The sequence below is a fragment of the Podarcis bocagei genome (assembly GCF_964188305.1).
Source record: "Podarcis bocagei genome assembly, chromosome: 8".
NCBI lineage: Eukaryota > Metazoa > Chordata > Lepidosauria > Squamata > Lacertidae > Podarcis > Podarcis bocagei.
Window position 1 is genome coordinate 10,475,534 of NC_138133.1, and position 27,351 is coordinate 10,502,884.

The following is a 27,351-nucleotide window of genomic DNA, read 5'->3' on the forward strand; positions in this document are numbered from 1 at the left end:
CACTTTATGGATTTTTACCTTGTCGTACCACAAATATGCATGCCAACCGAAAGCATTATTGAACCCTTCCAGATCTAGGACATCAGTGTTTTCTAAGAGTAACCAATCCTTCATCCAGCAGAAAGCTGCAGCTTCATAATATAACCTTAAGTCCGGCAGGGCAAATCCCCCTCTTTCCTTTGCATCAATTAGAATTTTAAATTTTATTCTGGGCTTTTTGCCCTGCCAGACAAACTTAGAAATGTCTTTCTGCCACTTTCCAAAACATTCCACTCTGTCCACAATCTGTAGGGTTTGAAACAAGAATAACATCTTTTCTCACATCATTGCGGTTTTCATGGAGCTAGAGACTCCCACCATATTTCTGGCAGGGGTTCTATGCTGACTTGCAGACCAGAACTCTTATGGCTTCAGTATTTGTTCTGAACTTCAGAATTAGACGGAGTTTAAGTTGTTGTTGTTTTTAAAGAGCCAGTGTGGTATAGTGGTTAAGAGCGGTAGGCTCGTAATCTGGTGAACCGGGTTCGTGTCTCCGTTCCTCCACATGCAGCTGCTGTGTGACCTTGGGCTAGTCACACTTCTTTGAAGTCTCTCAGCCCCACTCACCTCACAGAGTGTTTGTTGTGGGGGGAGGAAGGGAAAGGAGAATGTTAGCCGCTTTGAGACTCCTTCGGGTAGTGATGAAGAGGGATATCAAATCCAAACTCCTCCTCCTCCTCCTCTTCTTCTTCTTCTTCTTCTTCTTCTTCTTCTTCTTCAGAGTAAAGATAAAGGATCCCTGACAGTTAAGTCCAGTTGCAAACGACTCTAGGGTTGCAGCGCTCATCTCGCTTTACTGGCCAAGGGAGCGGATGTTTGTTCGCAGACAGTTTGTCCGGGTCATGTGGCCAGCATGACTAAGCCGCTTCTGGCGATCCAGAGCAGCGCACGGAAACGCCGTTTACCTTCTCACCAGAGCGGTACCTCTTTATCTACTTGCACTTTGACATGCTTTCAAACCACTAGGTTGGCAGGAGCTGGGACCGAGCAACAGGAGCTCACCCTGTCACAGGGATTCGAACTGCCAACCTTCTGATTTAGACCACAGCACCACCCGCGCCCCAATGTTGTTTTTAACTCCCTGTCTATTAATATTAGGCAGCTCCCTTCATTGTTTCTGATACCTGCTAAATACTTTTCTTGTTTAGACATGAATATCCAGGCATGTAATCTTATTATCTCTTATTATCTGTGTTTGTTTTCAATACTTTCAATATTATCTCTGTTTTGATTTTATTATGCCTACTGGTTTTAAAGTCTTTTGTAGGGTATTTCCCTACAAATAGTTTATATCATGTCATATAAACAGCTTAGAAGGTGTATAAATCTGAGAGGTGTATAAATCTTGTTCCATAGGGGAATAAACAAAAAATAAGATTCACCAACATTTTCAGTGGAACATGGGTGAATAAACCTTTCAGTGGAAGAAGCGTGCCAACAATTCTTAAGAAAAACGTGAATGTGAATGTGCTATATTTAGGCTGCAATCCTATGCACATTTAACTGATGAGGTTCCATTGAACTTAATAGACCTGAGTAGATATCTACACGATTGCCCGGTTAGTGAGCTAAGTGGTAGAAGCTGAAGGAAAACCAGAAGAAATCACAGACATAGAAGACAAAACAGAAATGAAAACCAGAAGAATCGTTTTACACGAGGAAAGGTTAAGCAAGCTGAAGCGAACTAATGAAAAATACTGCCATAGAGAATTTGAGGTCTCCGCAGCATAATAATACTTTCAGCATCTCTTTACGGGCCACATTTCAAGGGGGAGAAGGCAGAACTGCAAGATGCATTAAATACACAGAGCTGAGGTTTTCAGAGGATGGAGTAACGCACTTCCTGAGTTGATCTGTACTTCCTGTCCTGCCGCTGTTTAAAGCACATGGCTAGGGCTTCCCTGGGTAGTGCAGATAGAAGAAGTTCTATTCTGTTGAAGCCCAGTGGAATGAATGAGAACTTTGGAAAGGCATACAGGAGTGCTCTTCTACAGCTCCCTTCCCTCTCGTTTCAATGCGGCTCCTGCAAGAAAATATACTGTTCTCACAAGCCACAATTGTCTGCACACCAATGGGTTGCCCGCATACACAGGGTTTCCCATTGACTCTATCCAGCCTCTGTGCCACTTTCTGGCCACTCCCTTGCTGCCCTGCGTATTCCTCCCACTGGCTTTGCGCCTTCCTCAAATGTGATTGCCGGGCTGATGTGCCTTTGAACTCTGATAATGTCCATTTGCAAACCGCTTGCTACAAAACATCTCAAAGCCGCTTAACAACTACTACACTTCAGCAATTTTAGTACAGACCCCAAAAAAATCTTTTAGAAAAACGATTTCATACATAAAAACATAAAGTGGCATGGATCTCTCAGTGAGAAGGGAGCTGCAGAATGTCATCACTGGCACAGCACAGTGATTGGCTCCCAGTACGTTTCTGAGCACAATTCAAAGTGTTGGTGCTGAACTTTAAAGCGGTAAATGGCCTTGGCCCAGTATACCTGAAGGAGCGTCTCCACCCCCATTGTTCTGCCCGGACCCTGAGGTCCAGCTCCAAGGGCCTTCTGGCAGTTCCCTCATTGTGAGAAGTGAAGTTACAGGGAAACAGACAGCGGGCCTTCTCGGGAGTGGCACCCGTTCTGTGGAATGCCCTCCCATCAGATGTCAAGGAAATAAACAACTATCTGACTTCTAGAAGGCATCTGAAGGCAACCCTGTATTGGGAAATTTTTAACGTCTAATGTTTTACAATTTTTTATGTGCTGTAAGCCGCCCAGAGTGGCTGGGAAAACCCAGCCAAATGGGTGGGGTGTAAATGTTGTTGTTGTTTACCATGAGTGAGACCATTTATATACAGTGCCTAACTATAGAAATACTTCAAAAAAAGCAAATCAATGTGATTATGATATATACAAAACAAATTGTTCCAGGGTTCTGTTTTGCTGGTGTTTCCTACTGCACCTATGTTGTATGTGAGTAGTAGCAGTAGTAGTAGTTTTTATATTACTAGCAATTTGCTGCCCTTCAATGGCACCTAAAATCAGCTACCTGAAGCAACCACCTCACTCTGCCTAATGGTAGGGCCAGCTGCCAGCTCCTCGGTGCTTTTCTTCAATGGAGTTTGGAGGCGCTTATCCACAGTTTGCTGGGGTTTTTAAAGCGAGGTGTGCATGTGTCTATCTTGATCAAAACAGCTTCATTAACAAGGGACAACAGTACCATTCCCCTGTCCTTGTTGAGGGCATGGCAGAACATTTGGTTTGCCAATCTTTTATCTCCAAGATAGACTAGATTTTTCAGAACATGTTGGCTTCCAATAAGAAAGGAAACATGTAACAAAAGATGACAAGCTGGAGATGTTTGGAAATGTTGCCTTGTGAATGAGAGAGTCTGCCAAGGTCTGGTAGCACATCTGATACAACTCGGTTTTCTGGTAGCAGATGCTGAACTCTTAAGATCCCAGAACTATGTTTAAAATCAAAACAAGGTCTAGAATGGTTCCTAAAATTAAGGATACTCTTGAGGGGGGAAGCCCTGCATTTGGTGCCAAGCACAACAGCAGTGTGGATAATTCAATGGACTTCCAGTGACCTCACCAGGAAAAGATGTTTTTGAAACTAATGGAAATTTCAGAAACGAATGGAAACATTTCTCTGGAAGATAGCATGGCCCTGAAATTAAAATATTCATTTGAGAATGATGCTAGAGATTACCTCCATACCAGGGATGAGGAATTTGTGGCCCTTGTAGTTAGTTAGTTAGTTGGTTGGTTGGTTGGTTGGTTGGTTGGTTGGTTGATGATGAGAGCTATATTCATCAACATCTTGAGGACCACAGAGCTCTAATCAGTGCTCTGCTAACTCAGACATGCAACAAAAGTTGGTGGATAGGATCTTTTCACACCTTATGCAGTAACAAACAGAGGTTTGCCCATAAATATACACTCAACAGGGTGTCACAGCTGTTTCTAGCATTCTGAAAAGTATACCCATAAAATGTATATGTTTCCAGTCATATTTTGTTGTAATCACACTTTACAATTGTAGCTGTACACTTAAAAAAACAACAAAGAAACCATAGCTGTGCATCTAAAAAACAACATGTATTCACTCAGTGACCCATAGTAATCACTTGACATATCAAACAGACCCCACTACTGAGGTTGGTTAATGTTACTTGTTCCTAAAATCAAAATACATTCCTTTTTAAAAAAAATAGAATATTTATGGCAGTGTAAAAAAAGTGTCTCTCTCTTTCCGTGTTTTGTTGGCACAGGCTGCACAAATGTTTGCCTATTGGTTGACATTCGAGTTGTGATTTCTTCCTGTTCCCTAAGCATAGGAGCAAACTCCCCCAATAAAAATTTGAGAGGGCCCCCCCCCAATAGTTGATGGGGATTGCCATTCAATTGGTTTGTGTGTGCTGCATCTTGTGATTGATTATATGGGGCGGAGCTTGCCTGCCCCACCCCCACCCCAATATTTTATTAAAGTTGGCACCCCTGTCACTAAGTGATTGCCAATTGACTGACATTACTCGTCAGGACTGAACAGGTATTACCATCACTCTCAATGGATGTAATTGTGTAGCCAAATCTGATTGGCTACTTGCAGCGGTGCGTCACAACACTGCCGCCTGACCTGATACTTTCATTCTCTTCTTTTTAAAGACTGGTGATACCAGGGATTGAACCAGGAATCTTGCATGTGTTCTATTGCTGTAGCCTCCCCAACATGACTTCACCTCAATCCAATCAGCTTCCTCTAGAAGCACATCATTCTGCTATCTCTCACTTATAAAGGTAAAGGGACCCCTGACCATTAGGTCCAGTTGTGGCCGACTCTGGGGTTGCGGCGCTCATCTTGCTTTATTGGCTGAGGGAGCCGGCGTTTGTCTGCAGACAGCTTCCGGGTCATGTGGCCAGCATGACTAAGCCACTTCTGGTGAACCAGAGAAGCGCACGGAAACGCCATTTACCTTCCCACTGGAGCGGTACCTATTTATCTACTTGCACTCTGATGTGCTTTTGAACTGCTAGGTTATCAGGAGCTGGGACCAAACAACGGGAGCTCACCCCGTCGCAGGGATTCGAACCACCAGCCTTCTGATTGGCAAGTCCTAGGCTCTGTGGTTTAACCCACAGCGCAACCCGCATCCCTATATCTCTCACTTATACTGGATCATTAAATCAGTCCTGATCTGAAGATACAGCAGAAATAGTCCCTAAGGAATCTGTTCGTTGCATTTGCTTTGCAGGAAGGATGCGCCAAGTTAAGTTTGCAACATCTCTTAGTTTTAAAGGATCAGATAAGAGGTGGTGTGAAATGTCTGTGCCTGAGACCTTGGAGAACAACTTCCAGTCAGAGTGGATAATACTCTGACTTGGCTTTCTACCTCTGTAGGCCTTACTGCTCTCATTCATTCCAGTCTCATTCCAGTCAGTAGACACTCTACCATAAGAATGTAAGAATATGGTCCTGCTGGAGCATATTAAAAGCTCATCTGGTCTAACATTATCCTGTTCTCACAGTGGCCAACCAGTAGGGATGTTAAGATCTGCCAATTTCAGTTCTCCCAATTTCTCAATTTTTCCCCAGTCTCCCCATTTCTGCAGCAATTTGTGGGTTTTCTTTTTTGAAATCCTCATGAGAATTCTTCAGCATTTTTGTGCAAATTTCTGCTAGTCAACACTTTTTTTTTTACATGCTGTTTTGACTAATTTGCACGTTTATGGAATCAATTTATCTTAATAGAATGCATTTTATATCATTTTTACTAATATGTTCATTTTTTTTACCTAATGCATGCATTTTTGTAAACGTTGCTTGACTGGAAAACTGCATCACAAAATTCAGATAGCCGCGAATTTCAAATAATGGCTGTGTTTCGCTTCTCATACTATTTTAGAAACTGAAGATCCAATCAATGTGGCTTTAAATGTGAACCCATGTTCCTGTGGGGAGTCCACAAGTAGGAAAGGAGTGCAAAAGCACTATTCTCGCTTTGCTCCCCAGCAACAGGCATCCAGAAAAAATACTGGAAGTAGTAAACAGCCATCATGGATAGTTTTGCTGTTTATTTGATTGTTTGTATTCCACTTAAAGGCCCAAATAGCTTGTCCTCCATGAATTTGTCTAATCGTCTTTCAAAGCCATGCAGGTTGGTGACCACAAGCAGGAAATTGCTATTTTGTATTATTTAATAGTAATAGTAGTAATAATAATAATAATAATAATAATAATAATAATAATAATAATAATATCTTTATTGTCATTGCCCCCTTTGGGGACAACGAAATTACTTGACTGCTCCATAAAAACACTAATTAAACAATACAGTATAATACAGCAAGGGAGATTAGATGACTTTCAAAGTCCGGGCTTCCCATTCAGGGCCGAGATCGCTCTGGAGAAGAAGCTGTTCTTAAGACGGCTCGTTCTTGTCTTCATCGTCCTGTATCTCCGTCCCGACGGCAAGAGCTCGAAGAGACAGTGACCAGGATGTGATGGATCTTTTACTATGTCCAGTGCCTTCCTATGGCACCTTGTGGCATAAATCTGCTCTAAGGTGGAGAGTGGGCAGCCAACAATGCTCTCTGCTGCCTTAACAACCCTGCACAACCCCATCCTGTCCTGGGTAGTACAGCTTCCGTACCACACACATAAGCCATAAGTGAGCACGCTCTCAATGGCACAGTGATAGAAGGCAAGCAGCAGTTTCTGCGGAAGATGGTTTTTCCTTAGTATTCTCAAAAAGTACAGTCTCTGCTGCGCCTTCTTCACAAGCCCCCTTGTGTTGACACTCCAGGACAGATCCTCTTGTAATTCAATGCCCAAAAATCTGAACGTTGTTACCCTCTCCACACAGACCCCATCAATCAGAAGTGGCTGGACGTTGCTCTTCTGTCTCCTGAAGTCCACCATTTATTTTATTTATTAAATTTTCATACCACTCTTCATCTGAGGATCACTGAATGCTCTACAATATAAAAACACAAATATACATAACATAGTAACAAGCAATGACAATAACCCCAGAGGTGGAGTGTGTGCGTTTTAAAGGCCATAGATGGTTTAATTAGCCAAAGGCTTGGGAGAGGAGGAATGTTTTTGCCTGACACATAAAGATAATAATTTTTAATAAATATATAATAATAATAATTTATTATTTATACCCCGCCCATCTGGCTGAGTTTCCCCAGCCACTCTGGGTGGCTTCTAATCAAGTGTTAAAAACAATACAGCATTAAATATTAAAAACTTCCCTGAACAGGGCTGCCTTCAGATGTCTTTTAAAAAGAAGATAGCTGCTTATTTCCTTGACATCTGAAGGGAGGGCGTTCCACAGGGCGGGCACCACTACCGAGAAGGCCCTCTGTCTGGTTCCCTGTAGCCTCACTTCTCGCAATGAGGGAACTGCCAGAAGGCCCTCGGTGCTGGATCTCAGTGTCCGGGCTGAATGACGGGGGGGTGGAGACGCTCCTTCAGGTATACAGGACCGAGGCCGTTTAGGGCTTTAAAGGTCAGCACCAACATTTTGAATTGTGCTCGGAAACATACTGGGAGCCAATGCAGATCTCTCTGGACCGGTGTTATGTGGTTCTGGCGGCCAGTCCCAGTCACCAGTCTAGCTGACACATTCTGGATTAATTGCAGTTTCCGGGTCACCTTCAAAGGTAGCCCCACGTAGAGCGCATTGCAGTAGTCCAAGTGAGAGATAACCAGAGCATGCACCACTCTGGCAAGACAGTCCGCAGGCAGGTAGGGTCTCAGCCTGCATACCAGATGGAGCTGGTAGACAGCCGCCCTGGACACATGTAATGAAGGAGCCCAGCGAGCCTCCCTGGGGAGGGCATTCCACAAATGGGGAGTCACTGGAGAAAACACACAAAGGAGGACATCAGATGATGATCTCAAGGTCTGGGTAGGTTCATATGGAAAGAGACAGTCCTTGAGGTACTGTGGTCCTGAGACCTTTAAAGCTTTATAGGTCCACAATAGCACTTTGATTGGGAACAGAAACTAATTGAGAGTTGGGCCAGGATTGGCATTATATGCTCAAACCATCTTGCCTTGGTTGGCAACCTGGCCACTAGTGAGCTTCTGCTCATTTTCTGCTTGTAAGATACTTATAGGCATCCAGATGGTCTCTATGGGAGCAGAATGCTGGACTCGATAGGCCTTTGATCTGAGCCAATAGGCCTCTTCTTATGTTTATATGCAGGAAATGGTTGTTTGCAGTTAAGGAGAAGCTGGAAACACCTCTACAATCTAGCAAGCCTTCATATAGAGAGGAGTGGAAGAGAAAAGGGGTAGGGGCTTGGCAGGGATGGGGAACATAAATTTCAGTCATTTTTATCTTTTTTATTAAGAAAACCTTGGAAAAACAACACTATGGCATTTTCCAGGAAAATGTAAGAGGAGATTTGTTTCTAAGTAGATGTCACTAACCAAGGAGTAGAAGAAGAAGAGTTTGGATTTGATATCCCGCTTTATCACTACCCGAAGGAGTCTCAAAGCGGCTAACATTCTCCTTTCCCTTCCTCCCCCACAACAAACACTCTGTGAGGTGAGTGAGGCTGGGAGACTTCAGAGAAGTGTGACTAGCCCAAGGTCACCCAGCAGCTGCATGTGGAGGAGTAGGGAAGCAAACCCGGTTCACCAGATTACGAGTCTACCGCTCTTAACCACTGCACCACACTGGAGTCAAGCTGAAACACAAGAGCTAGGCTTATTGCAGGTGCATCAGGGACTGGGAAGAGGAGGAATGGTGGAGATCGCCTTCCCATCCTGACCCCCTCCAGGGAGGAGGAAGAGGAAGACAGTATAGATTTAGAGCAGGGGTTTGCGGTAGGTCACAGCTCAGAGGCAGGTGAGGGGGGAAGTTGGAAAATAATGGGAGAGCCGGAGCAGCAGCTGGCTGAAACGTTGTCACTAGAAAGGAATCCAGACCCACCATCTCCCAGAACCCAGCGAGCCTTAAAAGTAGGAGAGCAAAGAGCTCAAAGACAGAGGGCACTTAGCGGCACATGTAGAGGAGGTGATGATGGTGATGATGAATGAGAAAGTGGGAGAGAAGGGGAGGTGGTGAATCACTTGGGAAAATGCCATTATCCAAGAGGCTGGGTTCTATAGCCTCTCTCTGTATAATTTGAAATAAAAAAGGACTGTAAGAAACTTTTCCTTGTCTTTATACTTTCCTGGGCTACCAGCCGGGAGCCACTGACAGCATCCTGACAGGGTGGGGGCTTCTTCCTTTTATGCACATATTTTTGAGGTATAAGACTGAAGAATTTTAATTGGGGGAGGAGTTGTGCCCAAGCTATTAGAGGTCCAGGAATGGCGCTCTGATAAGTTCACTTCAGTCCCGCAGTTCCATGATACAGCATTACATACGTACTTTAACTGTTGTCTTTCTCCCCACAAAGAAAAGTACAGTGGTACCTCTGGTTACATACTTAATTCGTTCCAGAGGTCCGTTCTTAACCTGAAACTGTTCTTAACCTGAAGCACCACTTTAGCTAATGGGGCCTTCCGCTGCCGCCGAGCCACCGCTGCACGATTTCTGTTCTCATCCTGAAGCAAAGTTGTTAACCCAAGGTACTATTTCTGGGTTAGCGGAGTCTGTAACCTGAAGCGTATGTAACCTGAAGTGAATATAACCCGAGGTACCACTGTTTCCTTAACTGGGTAAGTGAAAATAATGTTGTTCTAGTTTCACCCAATACTGTCTGCACACTCATCCGTAAGGCTAGCCAAGCCCTGGAAATTCATTAGTGTAAGATCTATACAGCAGCGAAATTGAGCCTGAAATGTAAAGAGCAAAGGGGGGGGTCAGCCCTTGGTGGACAACATGTTTCAGTGCATACTTTCAGCGGCCTGGACCAATCCCAAGGCATGCCCGGCTTTCAGCAGCCACTGAAGAAACAGTTTGTGTGATAGGCACTCGATTGCTGGGAGCCACTTGGCATAACTATTAATAACCCTGGAAAGATCTCAGCATTGACACTAAGAGCAAAATGTATTTGTTTGTGCAAGTGTAGGTGGGCTCACTCACACATGTGCACTTGATTTATGATTATCATCGCCTTGCGGAGTGCTACAGCTCACTTGCGAAAAGAAAAAGGACAATTTATATCCCTTCAGGGTTTGTTTGGGGGTTTTTTACACCTAAAGTGTCTTTAGATTTGCTTTGAATCAGCATCTGAAAAGCACGGGGTCGGCTAGGCTCCATTCATTGCTCTGAAAAGGGGAGAGATGGCAGCAGGACGATCCTGATGCTCCTCACTGCAAAATGACATCTGATATTTGAAACGCAGAAATAATTTAAGGAGGGTTTTTTTTTCCAAAAACCAAGTGAATCCACCTTTTGAATGGCTGTCGTTCCTTGGATAAGCGGAAATCTCTTCTGGCTTGCAGCGTAGCGTGAAAATAAGTTCTCTTCCATTTGCAAACAACTTCTATGCACAAAATGCTTTTGATATAAATGATCAAGGCTGCAATCCTGTGGACAGGCCATTTCTCGTAAGGCCTGTTTCTGCATTAACTCTATGGCATCTTTTGGAGGGGTTTCTTTGCCTGTGATGTCATTTAAATGTGTGTTTTTGAATGTAATTTCCCTCCAAATATTTCTATAAGTTTCTACGTGTATTCACTCTCATAGTATTTCAAAATGTGGTGTTTTTTTAAAAAAATATATACATTTCTAAATATATTTGGCCTCAAAAGACCCATTTTAAAATGCATTTTGATGCCTGTTTGGGGGCTAGGCCTGCGTTATACTTGGAGGAGAGCAATTCCATGAGGTGTGTGTGTAAGTTGCCTCATATCAGAATTCACAAATCCTGAATTCCTCAAACATCCATTGTGCCCTGTATGCCATTGAAAGTGCCCCAAAAACCTTTGCAGGTGCTCAAAGAGCCTCTGTCACACATTCAGGTGTTCCTAGACAGACGAATCAATATGGAGTAGGTACCTGATGGCAGCCGCTGTCACCTCAGGTAAAACAGGTTTTGCCAGCTTCTGAAGTGATACAAAAACTTTCACTCCCCCTTGCTTACCAGAAACAAAATGGGAATGACTGTACACACCTCCAGCAGCAACCTTTTCTTCAAAATACCTGCTCAGCGATCGTCTGTCTGTCTCCAGCCTAGCAGAGTTTCGCAAGTATTGGCCCAGGATATAAACAATAATAGTAGTAGTAAAAAAAACCCACCAAAAAACCCTTCGCTTTCACAGCCGTTTGGTGCTTTGCTCTCATCTAAGAAGCTGCCAATTTCTCTTCACCTCAGAAACCTTTGCAATTTCAAGGCTGAGACCTCAGCTGTATAAGTTAAGTTATATGCGCTGTAGGAAAAAAGCCTTTCTTGTCAGAAATAATAGCCAGGCTTAAGCTACTGCCTTGAATGTCTCCCACCACAACATTAATTATTGACAAATAGCCTAAGCCAAAGAATTTCACTTCTTAGGACTGGCCACAATTTGACCGCTGTGCCAGCAGCACAGGGACAGCGAAGCAACCCTTTCAGGTCTAGCATGCACAGCTTATGACCTACAAAGCTTAATTTGGGCCACCATATATGGCAGCCCACCAAGGACTTGATTTTTTAAAAAATTGACAATTTCCTGTTCCTGTTGCTTGCTGGGAGCTGCCAAAGTGGGACTGTTGCTAAGCATCTAATAGGTTGCTGGACTTTCTCCTTACCAGTTGGCTAGCCAAACTGCACCCTCCACAGAGCAGATATATGAAAGATTTTCCTTGGGAGTCGGAAGGACTAAAGTAGAGAGCTAGATACCACCAGGTGAGAAAGCGCTGGTTGTTTTCCAAGTGCACGGCCTTTTATTTCAACAGAGCATGCTTCTTTAGTGGGATAAAGGGGACACTAAGGAGGTCGGAAAGAAGCTCATTCCTTGCCAGCGACCACATTTCCCCATAAATCTTTCCCTTAGGAAGCAGACTGAATCTCAAGTCCAATACCAAAAGCTTAGTCTCTCCAGAAAATAGAATCCCGTGAAAGACGCACTCCTAATTCAACCCTAAAGGGACTGGGATGCACTGAGATGGGATGCCAATCCTGAGATACAGTTGTACCTCAGGTTAAGTACTTAATTTGTTCCAGAGGTCCATTCTTAACCTGAAACTTTTCTTAACCTAAAGCACCACTTGGTGTACTAGGAGCCAATGTAGGTCTTTCAAGACCGGTGTTATATGGTCTCGGCGGCCGCTCCCAGTCACCAGTCTGGCTGCCACATTCTGAATTAGTTGTAGTTTCCGGGTCACCTTCAAAGGTAGCCCCACGTAGAGCGCATTGCAGTAGTCCAAGCAGGAGATAACTAGAGTTGAAAGTGCACTGGGTTGTTGTGAGGATAAAATGGAGCGGAGGAGATGAATGTATGCCACCTTGGGGAAAGGCAGGATATAAATGCAACAAACAAACAAACACAATATATAACTTTGCAACTGCAAGAAACAGGAATTTCTTTTTCTTTAAAATGCCCAGTTAATAAATGCTCCAGTAAATGAGAGCCAGTGTGGTGTAGTGGTTAAGAGCGGTAGTCTCGTAATCTGGTGAACCGGGTTCGCTTCCCTGCTCCTCCACATGCAGCTGCTGGGTGACCTTGGGCTAGTCACACTTCTTTGAAGTCTCTCAGCCTCACTCACCTCACAGAGTGTTTGTTGCGGGGAAGGAAGGGAAAGGAGAATGTTAGCCGCTTTGAGACTCCTTCGGGTAGTGATAAAGCGGGATATCAAATCCAAACTCTTCTTCTCTTCTAATCTGCTTACAAACCATACTCAAAGCTCAGGTTACATGACTTGAGAAAAAATATGTGTTGGCTCAGCCACGTTCCCTTCCGTGACACATCAGTTTTAATTTGGAGCCAGCGCCAATAGAGCCTCGTTTTCCTCTTCTTTCTTCTCCTTATGTTTTTTCCCCTCATCTTCCCATGATGAAGACAGAGGAAGGAGGGGACGTATTCGGTATAATGAAATGGCAGACCAAAGGGGGAAATTAAAGAATTGGAATCGGTAGCCAGATGCTGCCAATTCAAAAGGGGGAGTTGGCATAATAAACTCAGACAGAGACTCTCTAAGAATCCGCTCCCTTTAGTATGAGCCACTAATCTGATCAAAAAGACCAAGCAGGAGTCTGATTTCCCAGCTGGGGACTGCTTGGCTAGCTGTTAATAATTTTCACACCAGGGAAGCATAAAAAAGCCCTTCTCGAGTTAAGAGTGTTTTGCTTTTATTTTAAGAAGGGATCGCCAGTTCCCCCCTCACCTCAGGCATCCGCTCGCACCCAGCGCAAACATTCCTCCACATTTTCACAGCCTCTTTCCAAAGCAGACAAGAGCAGCAGCAGCAGCAGCATCAAATTACTTTGCCATCTCTATTCCCCAGCCCAGCCCTGATTTCCTTTTTCTTTTTCGGAATCCCACACTAGTACTGGCTGCTCTGGGGAGGTGGAGGGGAAGGCTGAGAAAATGGCATGGCATTAAAATGATTCCTCTAAAACAAAACAGGTCACATTACCTGCTCTGTTTTTTCCTAATCAGCTGGAACAAATTGAGGCATTTGGGGGACCTGTTTTTACATCCTGTCCCTCCCCACGCACAAAAAAAGGTTTCATTCCAGCTTCCAACATTCTTCACGTTTGAGTAACTGTAGAAACACAGTGGCCCCTTTACTGTTCTTAACAGGCCATTTTTATACTGCCAAGCCAGCAGGACGACCGTTCTAGGGGGGGGGGGGAGTTTTATGTAAAAGAGATTAAGGAACAGGTTAAAGCTGAAATGCTTTAAAACAGCATTTTCCTCTCAGGCAGATATTTTAAAAACAGAACAGGGGGCGGCATACAACTAAGTTTTGCTCAGAGTGGAGCCACTGAAATTGATAAATAAGACAAATGTCAGGTCCATTAACTACAATGGGTCTACTCTGAGTACACTTAGTTGACTACCACTCATAACTCTTTGTTCAGGGTAGGAGTTCATATTTTTGCCTGCTTGACCAGTGGGGTGTGGCAAAAACAAATCAATAGATTGTACAGCATTCAATTAATAATATTTTATGGTTGGATAAGTACCAAATCTGAAATGCATTGATTCTTACCTTTCGCAGCACCTAGCACAGATAGTACAAAATACCGTATTTTTCGTCCCATAGGACGCTCCGTCCCATAGGACGCACCTAGTTTTTTGGGGGGGGAATAAAGGGGAAAAAATTCCCTTTATTTCCCCCCCCAAAAAAAAGCAGGTCGGGGAAACAGAACCAGGTTGAGGAACAGCGGGGTGGCGGCGCTGCGCCTCCCTGCTGTCCCCCGAGCTTGTGGGGCTGGCCGATGTCTGCCCCGCGCGAGGGGCGCTCTGCATCAGGGCACCCCTCGCGCTGGACAGCAGGCTGCTATCCGCAGCCTAGACATCCCTGCGGGACCTCCCGCAGGGCTGCCTGGGCTGCAGATGTCTTCCTGAAGCCTGGAGAGCAAAAGGGGTCGGTGCGCACCGACCCCTCTCGCTCTCCAAGCTTCAGCAAAAGCCTGCATTCGCCCCATAGGACGCACCCAGATTTCCCCTTCATTTTTGGAGGGGAAAAAGTGCGTCCTATAGGGCGAAAAATACGGTACATGTTAAAGAAACTTGTTTTCTGCCTGCAGTTCTACTAAACTAAACTACTAGTCCACCTGTATTTCTATTTCAATGAGAGCAATTATTTTTATTTTTAGCCTGATGTGTGATATCCAAATCTACAGGAGCAGCCAGCATCAGTTAAGTTCAAAGGAGAAGTGTATAGCATCCCTGCTCAGTCGGGACCATCTTTTCCCATCCCAAATCCACCAGCATTTTCCAGATCCATAGGCATTCATGTGCTATCTACCAACACTGCTATAAACGTGCACAATTTCCCTTTCATTAAATGTGTATCGTTTGTAAACTTAAGAAGGCTGTGATCAAATTCGCTTGATTGATTTCCATTCCTGACCACAGATGCAGACAACAGCATCTTCTGCTTCCTTTTCCATCCCCATCATTATGGTGTGACACCGCTAGTCCTGGGGTAGGGATAAGACATGAAGCAGACACAGGAGTATGGGAGAAAGGTGAAACAGAATCCCAGTGCAGCCACCACATGTATGATAGGAAAACCAAAAACACTAAATTGCTCAAGCAGAGGCAGCAATCCCATCCATGTTGAAGAAGCAAATGTGATGGTCAAAAATGCACTTTTCTTTTTAGCAATACAGTGGTACCTCGGGTTAAGTACTTAATTCGTTCTGGTGGTCCGTTCTTAACCTGAAACTGTTCTTAACCTGAAGCGCCACTTAAGCTAATGGGGCCTCCTGCTGCCGCCGCGCCACCAGAGCACAATTTCTGTTCTCATCCTAAAGCAAAGTTCTTAACCCGAGGTACTATTTCTGGGTTAGTGGAGTCTGTAACCTGAAGTGTATGTAACCTGAAGCGTATGTAACCTGAAGTACCACTGTATTTAGAATATAGTTCCATATACTGTATAGAACTGTATCTATACCATATAGAACTATATACTGTATTAGAACTAGCCTGTATCTATGATATTAGCTCTGTGCAGATGTTCTGAGCTGTGCATAATCACCATGCAAAGGGGATCGGGATTGTGCTGATCTCCATGTGTTGACCAGGCTTTGTGCACAGAGCTTCCGCACATAAAAGCTGGACATGCGTAGCCTCTGAGTGCTTTGATCCTTTATCTGAATGTTTGCATGGAAGCTGGGGGCTATGCCAGCAGGGCTGATCCCAACTCCCCCCCCCCCCTATGTTGCACGGATCTACTATCGTTCTTATAAATGGATGGACCCCATGCTGTGGTATATCCTTCCCTTGGAGATATGGCAGGCACTAGTGATCATGGTATTCCACCACTTAGTTAAAACATGCCTATTTCCAAGCGCTGGGTTGTTTTTTTGTTGTACCAGCCTTATTGGACCTTCTGGATATCTGTGCTTTTAGTAATTTTCTGTTCTTACTGTACTGATTTTATTCCATAAATTGCCTTGTCATTTTACAATGAAAGGGAAGTTATTAATAATACAGAGTGATGCCAATAACAGTATATAGGACTCTGGTTGTTGTTGTTGTTTAGTCGTTTAGTTATGTCTGACTCTTCATGACCCCATGGACCAGAGCATGCCAGGCACTCCTGTCTTCCACTTCCTCCTGCAGTTTGTGTGGGATGTGAAGCACAAGAGCAGTCAAGTACAACATTTCTAGAGTGAACGTGTTTATACATGGGGAGGAATGTTTGTCCAGCCAGCAGGTAAACTTCCTGTTTCCTTCTGGGCTGGGACAGACTTCCTCTGCATGTGACTAGAGGTGGGCGTGGCCTCACCTGTGCAGGTAATGACAAAAGCACAGGGCAGGGCAGCCATCTCTCTCTCTATGACTACATGCATCGAAGAAGCAACATCTGCTTAGCCAAAGATGCTCTCTTGGCCTCCAGCCAAGAGAGGACAAAGGGACTGTCTCCTTATGAGATAGTTTCCAGGTGTACGTAACTTTTCTAAGCTAAGTCTGCCTTCTGGGATCCGATTGTGAACAGAATGTGAGTAAACTATTTTTATACTTTTATAGAAGACTGTGTCATGTCTTATCTTTTATGAGGGAATAAGGGGGAAATACCAGAACAGTTATTATAGAGGCTTTAGCGAGCCTGAGCAAATGCATCCGCTGTGAGTTTAAAAGGGGGAATGTTACTCTGATAAATTGTGAACTTGGTAACACAAGTTGGAAAGGCTATAATCAAACAATATATCCTCTCCTGCATCCCTGAACATTCCCACAGTTTGGTCAAACTCATGTTAGTAGCTTGGAGAACACTGTCCAACCATCTCATCCTCTGTCATCCCCTTCTTCTTGTGCCCTCCATCTTTCCCAACATCAGGGTCTTTTCCAGGGAGTCTTCTCTTCTCATAAGGCGGCCAAAGTATTAGAGCCTCAGCTTCACGATCTGTCCTTCCAGTGAGCACTCAGGGCTGATTTCCTTAAAAATGGATAGGTTTGATCTTTTTGCAGTCCATGGGATTCTTACTAAGTGATTAAAGTGTTTGTGGAAATTGGGAGCTGAGGGTGAATGTTAGTTACTTATTGCCAAACGTTAGAGGGAAAAGATCAGAGATGTCTGCCACCCTACTTTTGAGCTTCTCTAAAGCATTTGCTAGAGAAAGACTGGTGGTCAGGAGTCAGTGGTTCTCATTGGGTGTAGCAGGAAGGTTCAAGATCATAGGAACATTTAAACATTTCAGTGTACTATAGTACAGTATAGTGTCAAAACATTTTTTTCATTTGCAGAATATGGATAGATACCTTTTCAAAACGGGAGCAAGATTTATATATAAAAATATTTGGTGCAGCGCATGCAAATTTTTGTTCTGAAAGTGTGGCCCAGAGGAAAAAAGTTTGAGAACTTCTCGATGGATGAATCCTTTGTCTGATTCACCAAGGCAATACTCAGATGTGTTTTGAACTGGGGAGTTCCTGGTACATATTCAATCCTTTATGTACTATATACTTCATTACCTCTTTCAAATATTAACTACAGGCTCTATATGCCAAGAATGGAATAAGAATTCACAACTCCTAATTTACAAAGCAATGTTCACGATTTCAGGCCATAAGAAGGGTCCTGCTGTGTCAGAGGCCGATTTAATACAATATTCTGTTCTCATAGTCTCTAACCAGATGCCTTTGGGAAGTCTGTAACCATGACTCAAGCATAACTGAATTTTATGCTGGGGCATCCAGCCTCCAAAGAATAATCATTTCCTATGAAGAGTTACCAGTGAGGATCCTTTTCATTGGAAATGATATCCAAAATATTGTCCAAGTTCATAATCTGACATAGCCACTGTGAGCCAGACCAAGCAGTGATCAGAAATGACTTTATATCACACCTTCCTCTTGCCTGAAAAAGCTGCAAAGTTGTAACCATCCCTGTGCAGTTTTGATGCAGGTGAGAGAAAACTCTTTCTTTACCATCATTTCCCCCCAGCAGACAAGCAGAGCATCACTCGGTGTAACTATTTTTTGCACCTTTTTTCATTTTAAATCAAGTTCATCTTTGTTACGGCTAATTTGACACATTGCGAAACACCAAGTCATTTGCTGTAAATCAAACTGAGCGCACTGTACCCTTGTTAGGAGCACTTGCTAATTGTAGTCTAGAATTTGGGGTTTTATTAAGAAACGTGCCTATGATTACTTTAATTATAATCAGGTTTAATTACAGAATGTTAAAGATACGGAGCCCATAAATTAGTAAGTGTGCTGCTCCGGAGAGCCTTTCTTTGACACAATGTTACGAATACTCCCTCCATTAGTCACAGGGCCAGTTCATACTGCTTTCAAACTTACTTTCCTAAGGGACAGTACAAAATCTCCCAAAGACTGAAAGGAAAAAGCCCCATAGCAAACAATATCCCGATAGTCCCAACACCTTGCTGAAGCTAAACCAAGGTAAAGGTAAAGGGACCCCTGACCATTAGGTCCAGTTGAGACCGACTCTGGAATATCCCGATAATCCCAACACCTTGCTGAAGCTAAACCAAGGTAAAGGTAAAGGGACCCCTGACCATTAGGTCCAGTTGAGACCGACTCTGGGGTTGCGGCGCTCATCTCACTTTATTGGCCAAGGGAGCCGGCGTACAGCTTCCGAGTCATGTGGCCAGCATGACTAAACCGCTTCTGGCAAACCAGAGCTGCACATGGAAATGCCATTTACCTTCCCGCTGGAGCGGTACCTATTTATCTACATGCACTGGCATGCTTTCAAACTGCTAGGTGGGCAGGAGTAGGGACCGAGCAATGGGAGCTCACCCCGTTGTGGGGATTCGAACCGCCGACCTTCTGATCAGCAAGCCCTAGGCTCTGTGGTTTAACCCGCAGCGCCACCCACGTCCCTAGAAGCTAAACCAAAGTACATGTATAAATGAAATAATAGCATATTATTTCACTGTTTGCCCCATTGCTTTCATTTCCCTCCTCTTTCACTGTAGTTACCCTTTCTGTCAATTTTTAGATGGCAAGCCTCTTGGGGCAGGGACCTGTCAAACATGTAAAGTGCCTTGTACCCAGATGGTTCACCAACACAGTAGGATAGATGATAGATAGATAGATAACTGAGAAGTAAATTCAGTTTTCATTCTACAAGCACTGGTGGACATTATTGAATGCTGTTCATCCACCACTCCCAGCTCTGTTCAAATGTCTGAAGGGGCAACAGAGATTCTCACAACCCTACATAGCTATGACTGTACTGTGATGAAATTCTTCCCACCATCATGAAGCAAATTTTGTATCTTCAGCTTTGAATTTTAAGTACTTTTTTAAAAAAAGCTTTGATTCCTGTTTATTCTAGAAATGGTACAAAAAATCAGCTTTCTGGATAGTGCAGAAGTATCTTTGGTATTGAGGGACGTGGGTGGTGCTGTGGGTTAAACCACAGAGCCTAGGACTTGCCGATCAGAAGGTTGGCGGTTCAAATCCCCGCGACAGGGTGAGCTCCCGTTGCTCGGTCCCTGCTCCTGCCAACCTAGCAGTTCGAAAGCACGTCAAAGTGCAAGTAAACAAATAGGTACCGCTCCGGCGGGAAGATAAACGGCGTTTCCATGCGCTGCTCTGGTTCGCCAGAAGCAGTTTAGTCATGCTGGCCACATGACCCAGAAGCTGTCTTCGGACAAACGCTGGCTCCCTCGGCCAATAAAGCGAGATGAGTACCACAACCCCACAGTCGGTCACGACTGGACCTAATGGTCAGGGGTCCCTTTACCTTATCTTTGCTATTGTGGGATACACTTTGCATCCTCTTTTTATTTATGGAAATATTTATATACCACCAGCTCATGTAAAATATCAGTGCCATCTAAACATTGCAGCTAGGTTGTACTTTTTCTCAATTCCAATTGAAGCTGGCTGGTGGGAGGGGAACCCATAAAATGCAGTCTTTCTTAAGGAAGAGCAGGATAGGTATGGATTGTGGTTAGCATGTGTGCACCACTTCCTAAACCAGGAAGCACGCTGAGTAAACAGGAGTGGGTACACAGCCCAAGAGATGCCTGAAAGTCAATAGAGAGGGTGACTGGCATGAGACCAGTTCGTTTGGAGTTGTGGGTGGGTAGTTGGTTGGATTTAGTAGGTTGGCTGGTTGGGAAAGGCAGTTGGTAATAGAGAGACAGTTAGGGCAGTGGGTTCTTGAGTGTGGGGAGGTAGAAGAGATAGAGAGAGGAAAATAAGACTAAGAAATTAAAGAGCAGCAACGTTTGGAAAGCCGTAAAAGTTTTGTTTGTGTCTGAAATAAAATACACTTGTCTTTATTAATTTAGAAGCTGACTGAGACTGAAGTGATTTTACCAGGGGCAGCGGTTTAGTGGTGTACGGGTCAATAATCCGTGAGACGACCGGGAGCTCTGTATGAACGCCACAAAATTGCCGTTCTCTATTGAAAGTCAAATGCCCAACTTCTAGTTGAAGCCAGTCAGGCCTTTGTAACAACAGGGACACATGACAACATCCCTCTAGGTCAATGTTTCCCAAAATAGGTGATACTCGGCTCCCCACGGGGCACTGGAAGGATCCAGGGGGGCAGTAGTAGTCTCTGCTGCAATTCGGAGGTGGAGGCTGTTGAATAAAAATAAGGAGGCCATGGAGGAAGAGAAGAAAACTTTGAAAAACCGTTCATAGTTATGAGTCGAGGACCCACTTAGAGATAAATAAGACACAAGGACACATGTATTTTATGTTTATGGGCTAAAGAAGGCCACAACTTTATTGGTTACAGCATGTGAGGGGTACTGGCTTAGGCATCGGATCAAACAATCTATACATGACTCCACCCCGCTCAACAGGAGTCCTTCAAAGGATAACAACCAGTGGGAGGAGCTCGTTGATGCAAATACAACTGGAAGCTTCCCCTGATGTCACCGGGGGTCGTGCCACGGTGGGCATTGGACAGGCTCCACGACCGCCGGATTCCTTTAACGGAATACCCAGCAAGGGGAGGGGTAGGTGATGGCCACAACCTGCCCTCCAACACACGATGCATATACCAATGCCTAACCACCACCTGAGCCAAAAGAGGCTCGCTGCCAAATACCCCCACAGCTGCAACAAATCCCTAATGCTTCTGATGATATCAGCGAACCATACATTATTTTCATGATCAGACAAATGAACGCCATCAGCCTGAAATAGAGCCACCTCGCTGAACCTGATGAATGAGGCCACAGAGCTGCCACGGCCACTTGAATGCGGCTAAACCCCACCCCGCAAGTCAGCCCTATTGGCTGGCTGACAGGTGCGTTGCGGCAGCTGGTATAATTGACGCAGGGAGCCGAATACGCCCCGCTACGGCCGCGGGAACAGGCTCCCACTCACAACTCCTCCCCTCTGTTAGGAGGAGAGGCTTTACTGACACATACCACCAGGTCAGGCACTGTTGCAGAAAGGCAACACCTCCCCTTGATCTGGCAGTTGTGCTGGATGTGAAGAGTTTTCCCAGGCTTCGACGAATCCTTTTCGGCTTCGCCCAGGCCGAAGAAGTGGATTGCAGCTTGCCTGACTATTTGGCAACAGGTGGAGTCCAACACAGTGGCGGATTTAGGGATGCGCAATTGGTTCGGTGGAAGTGAGAGCTGGACCATAAAGAAGGCTGATCGCCGAAGAATTGATGCTTTTGAATTATGGCGCTGGAGGAGACTCTTGAAAGTCCCATGGACTGCAAGAAGATCCAACCTATCCATTCTGAAGGAAATCAGCCCTGAGTGCTCACTGGAAGGACAGATCCTGAAGCTGAGGCTCCAATTCTTTGGCCACCTCATGAGAAGAGAAGACTCCCTGGAAAAGACCCTGATGTTGGGAAAGATGGAGGGCACAGGGAGAAGGGGACGACAGAGGACGAGATGGTTGGACAGTGTTGTCGAAGCTACCAGCATGAGTTTGACCAAACTGTGGGAGGCAGTGGAAGACAGAAGTGCCTGGCGTGCTCTGGTCCATGGGGTCACGAAGAGTTGGACATGACTAAACGACTAAACAACAAACTGGTTCGGTCACACTTGGTGCGGAGTCTCAGGGTGCTGTCAGGGGGGAGCTGCTACTGTGATTTAGCATGGAGCGTGAGAGGCGGAGGGGCGCCAAACTTTGGCACCCCACAGGGCACCGCTAACATTTGAGAAGGTCTGCCGCTGTCCAGCGTCTGGAGAGGGCCACAGATTTCCCCATCCCTGTGTTATTGCGCCCACCTGTCTCCTCCACAGGCTTTTTACCCTGTGCAAGACAGGCTGGGCGGTTGCTGGTCCCTACTGAACGGGGTGGGGCAGAGGGCCTCCTCCTCGAGAGGCGCACGACTCCGGGGAGCGCTCTTGCAACTTCTCCCGCAGCCCCACTCAAAAGCGGCTTGGGAGGGAGCTTGGAAAAGGCTCCTTTTCCTTGCAAGCTCGAGAGAAGAGGCGCATTTCCCTAGCATAGAGCAACTACCCCTCAAAGTCCTGCAGCTTTTGCTGCACGTTCACCTCCATTCAGCTCCAGGGGGAGTCCCTCCGGCGCCAAACAACAACCCTGGCGAAGCGGCGAGCATGGCCAAGCAGGCGCGTTCCCTGGCGTGACATCCACTAAGCCGCCCGAGGAGGGCGCTCGCCCTGCTCGCCCGCTCGCTTCCCTTGAAGCTCCGCCGTCCTCGCTTTGGAGAAAGCCGCTTGCAAACGGACGTTTCCTTCCCCGCCTCCCCGCCTTAGAACAAAGCCTACCGGGGGGCTCCCGCTTTCGCCCTCCTCTGGCCACCGCGCCTTCATTGCGCGCCGGTGGCTCCCATCCCCGCTGCGCCTTAAAGAGCTGGCCGGGCAGTCGAGCTCAGGTGGGAAATGGGGGGATCTCCGGCTGGGAAGCCGAAATCCTGCGCTTTGATTCCGAGCTTTTGGGAATGGGAGCAAGCGGGGGAGGCAGGGGAAGTCTCCGCGCCGGATCCCAGCCTCGCCCTGCCGTCTGTCACCTCTGGAGCGCCGCTGACAACTGGAGAGCTCAAAACGGAGCGGGAGGGAGAGACGGGTCCGGATGGATCAATATAAAATTCAAATACTTTTGTGCCACCTGTTGGATTTTGTTACTAATTGCATGTCGTTGTGGGAGAGACCCGGGGAAAAGAGAGGCTGCTTCTGCACGTGGTTGGCCCTTGAGCGTTGTTTTCGATATTTCTTTTTAAGTGTGCGCACATGCCCTTATGAAACGCATAGACGCTCCTTGTTCATCCCTTGCAAGCCACGTTAGTCCACCCAAACGGATGGATCACAAGTCCGGAGTGCCCAGTTCCGTGTAATTCTTATCCCAGGCAGTCACTTTTGACGCTTAAGGATTAATTTGCGCATTATGTGACGACAGCAAACCATGGTTTGTACAATTAACGGGAATGCTGCTATTCCTGTCTCTCTGCTAGAAATACCCCATTTGCAAACTTTGGTTTGCCTCGGTTATGCTTTCCATTTCTAAGAACACTCTATATTATTATTATTATTATTATTATTATTATTATTATTATTATTATTAATTGCACGCCTAAAATATCCCAAAATGTGAAACAGCCTTTGAAGATTACAGGGTGATGGCCGCTTACTTCAGGCTTCCCCAACCTGGTGCCCTCTAGATGTCTTGGAATATGGCTTCCATCATCTCTGACTATTGGTCACACTGGCGGTCACCAGGCTGGGGGATATTGTTTGTTTCCTGGGATAATCATGCTGAAGTTGTTCCACACACTCCAAAGCACTGTAGAAATGCTAAGCGTTCTTCATAGTGCATGATTGTAATAACTTGAGGATGCAAACTGTCCACCTGCCCACAAAGATTCAGGCCTCATTCTTGCCTTTTCAGAATGCAGATTCCGTTTTATTGTAATATAGCCCCTTCCCAAATTCAGCCAAGGGTTCAAATGGTTTAATGCTGCTCCACACACACACACACAAAAGTTACTGCACATAGAAAGCAAGCGTGTTGGGGGGGGGGGAGCCTTATATTAGAACCCAATTAAGCCTTCTCCACTTGTTCCTTTTCATGCAGTTCCTATCACAGCCCAGCCCTGGAGTCTTCCACAATTTCAGGCTGACCTTCTGCCGTGGGACATCTGCTGAACACATAGAGGCTCCCTGTGTGACTTAGAATCCTGATGTATCAGATCATGTGGGGAACCTACACAAGTATAAGAGACTCTCCCTCTGCAAAGGTTTGACCCAAATGACTTTGTAACTTATAAAGTAGCACTCTATGCATTGGCAGCTAAGAAGATCGGGAGGAAAGAACTAGATAAAATAGTGGTCAACTGCAAAGGAGATTTGGATATTTAATTTGGCACATTTTACTAGAGAATCTTCTGCTATTCTATTTTATGCAACAAACAATCTTAGTAGCTGTGACCGTGGTTTATATTGTATGTGTGATGCCTGATGATCTTTATGGTTATTGTTGTTTTTCCTTTTGTTATTTTTCTGAATGATGTCATGGCCTATGGCTAGCGCAATAAAAGCCGAGGAGGAGGAGGAGGAGATGGAGGTTTGGCCAAATGCATAGAGGGCTTCAGGGGTGGGCCGTCTGGTAGAGGCCAATGTGTGTCCATCACCCCACAAACCCTGCTTTTCCCCACTCATGCAAGGGGGGCACTAAGGGACAGGGCTACAGTTTTACACGTCCAGAGGAAAGTTTATTTACCTGTGGTGAAATATTCGACCACATGAACCTCACCTATTGATTCCATATTTGACTGCCATATTTATCAGGATAAACTTTCTACAATGCACAAGTAATCATTTGGTAAGCAACTTGTCTGTAGCCCTAGTCAGGTGTGCTCTGCAGGCACTGTCAGCTGCCACCCACACATTGGAGGCAGGAGAACTGGAGCGGGGATCCTGGTTACACATGTGATTTAGAACCCTAGTTTTGTGGGGCTATTACCCTTCTTCAAGTGCCAGGTTCTCCTTTAACCTTGTGAGGTGGGACACTCAAAATGCATATCTTTGCATGTTACCTCTTAATCATGCAATTACAATACTTTACCACGTGGTAAAATATCATCTGTATGCACCCATTGGGGCCGCTGTAGTAGTGCACATCTGTGTTGCATGCTAGGATATATATTTTTCCTCCCTATGTAACATTTATTGGGTCAATAACTCACTATTAAAGCAGGTTCGTTTGTGCCCTGCAATAACAAAGACCTCGGTATTGTGGAGAGAAAAAGTATCGTTTATATTTTAGCGTTTGGTGCCAGAAACTTGGTAGATGTTGACATGAACCTCAGTGGCAAATGTCAAGAAATCCTAGCCATGAACGTTGCCATTGACACATTGCCTTCTGCTTGTACATGATGGTGATGTGGGTTTCATTTGGACAGCCATCATGGAAGCCACTAAGTTGGCTTTAAAATTTACGGGTAAATGACAGGCTCTTCTAACATTTCTCACAGGTACAGATGGGTAGCCGTGTTGGTCTGCCATAGTCCAAATAAAAAAAATTCCTTCCTGTAGCACCTTAAAGACCAACTAAGTTAGTTCTTGGTATAAGCTTTCGTGTGCATGCACACTTCTTCAGATACATCTTAGTTGGTCTTTAAGGTGCTACAGGAAGGAATTTTTTTTATTTCTCACAGGGTTTGTTTAAATATTTAGATGTGGTGGGAAATGTCAACATTCACCAATGGGCCAAGTCTTTCCAAGTGCGGGGCCAGAACCTACTCACAGTAGGGCTAACAGAGCTCTGTTTCTCCTTGGCCCAAAGGCAGGCAATACAAGTGCTACAAAAGATGGGAGATTTGCATGCGCCTCCTTTTTTGTCATGAAGAGATCACTCTCTGTGTAATGGGAAGTTAGGGAAGGAGTAGTGCCTCCTGACAATGACAAACCTAGACAGCATCTTAAAAAGTAGAGACATCGCCTTGCCAACAAAGGTCCATATAGTTAAAGCCATGGTTTTCCCAGTAGTGATGTATGGAAGAGCTGGACCATAAAGAAGTCTGATCGCCGAAGAATTGATGCTTTTGAATTATGGTGCTGGAGGAGACTCTTGAGAGTCCCATGGACTGCAAGAAGATCAAACCTATCCATTCTGAAGGAAATCAGCCCTGAGTGCTCACTGGAAGGACAGACCCTGAAGCTGAGTATCCAATACTTTGGCCACCTTGTGAGAAGAGAAGACTCCCTGGAAAAGACCCTGATGTTGGGAAAGATGGAGGGCACAAGGAGAAGGGGATGACAAAGGACGAGATGGTTGGACAGTGTTCTCGAAGCTACCAGCATGAGTTTGACCAAACTGCGGGAGGCAGTGGAAGACAGAAGTGCCTGGCGTGCTCTGGTCCATGGGGTCACGAAGAGTCAGACACGACTAAACAACTAAACAACAACAACAGTGCCTCTGGTGGGGGTGACACGCCATGCTCCTTCTGGGCTAGTTTCTGTGCTCTCAGCTCTCACCTGTGGCTTCTAGAAGCTGTCAGCATGCAACAGCAGCCACACTGGGAAACGGCTTTAACTGGCTGGCTAAACCAGGTGATATCTTCCAGATATTGGTGGACAACAATGCCTAGCACCCCAGACTTCTGTGTGGACCACACTGTTTTATGGAAGTGAGTCATAGGCAAGTTGCACCCACCAGGAGTGATACCTCAATGCCTTCCACATCAGGAAGGAAGATTTTGGGCATCACATGGCAGGCAGAGTTTCAAGCAAGTATGTGCTCTCCCAAGCCAACATTCCAAGCATGTTCACACACCTGTCTCAGCGACGTCTATGTTGGCTTGCTCATGTCCATTCCACAGAGTGGAAGATGGCAGGCTCCCCAAAGACCAGGCAGGCAAACACTGTGTACAAAGATGTCTGCAAACAAGTCATGAAGGGTGGCAACTTCAACTTTGCTGTATAGGAATCCCTTGGAGACAATTGCGGAGCCTGGAGGCAGACAGTTGGGTTGCATATCCAGAGCAGTGACCAGAGGAGGAATGACCACTGGGAGGAGCACAGAGAGAAGAAACGCCGTGGTGCATGTGCAGCAGCACAACCGGACACCTTCATCTGCCCCAGCTGCAACGAAGCCTGTCTCTCCCGTGTCGGTCTCTACAGACACAGCCGGTGCTCTAAATCCAGTGGTTTGATTTCACCCCCAAAGGCACACTCTTTCATTGTCTCCCAAGATAGATGGATGCCAACCACCTGACAAGTGGCCATAATGGTTGGGGCTGATGGAAGCTGTAGTCCAGCGGCTTCAGAAGTTCACCATGGTAGAATCTACACACATATAAAAAATGTTCTGAAAATGCTTTG

At 45.4% G+C, this 27,351-nt stretch overlaps 1 long non-coding RNA gene across 1 annotated transcript in view; it reads left to right on the plus strand.

Moving 5' to 3' along the window:
• The first annotated feature begins 22,779 nt into the window (after positions 1-22,779).
• The window catches only part of LOC308593996, a 30,185-nt gene continuing 25,613 nt past the window's right edge, over positions 22,780-27,351 (plus strand). Inside the window, exons 1-2 of the long non-coding RNA XR_014011200.1 lie at positions 22,780-22,907; positions 24,104-24,266. This is a non-coding gene — a long non-coding RNA (uncharacterized lncRNA). The remainder of the gene's footprint in view (positions 22,908-24,103; positions 24,267-27,351) is intronic.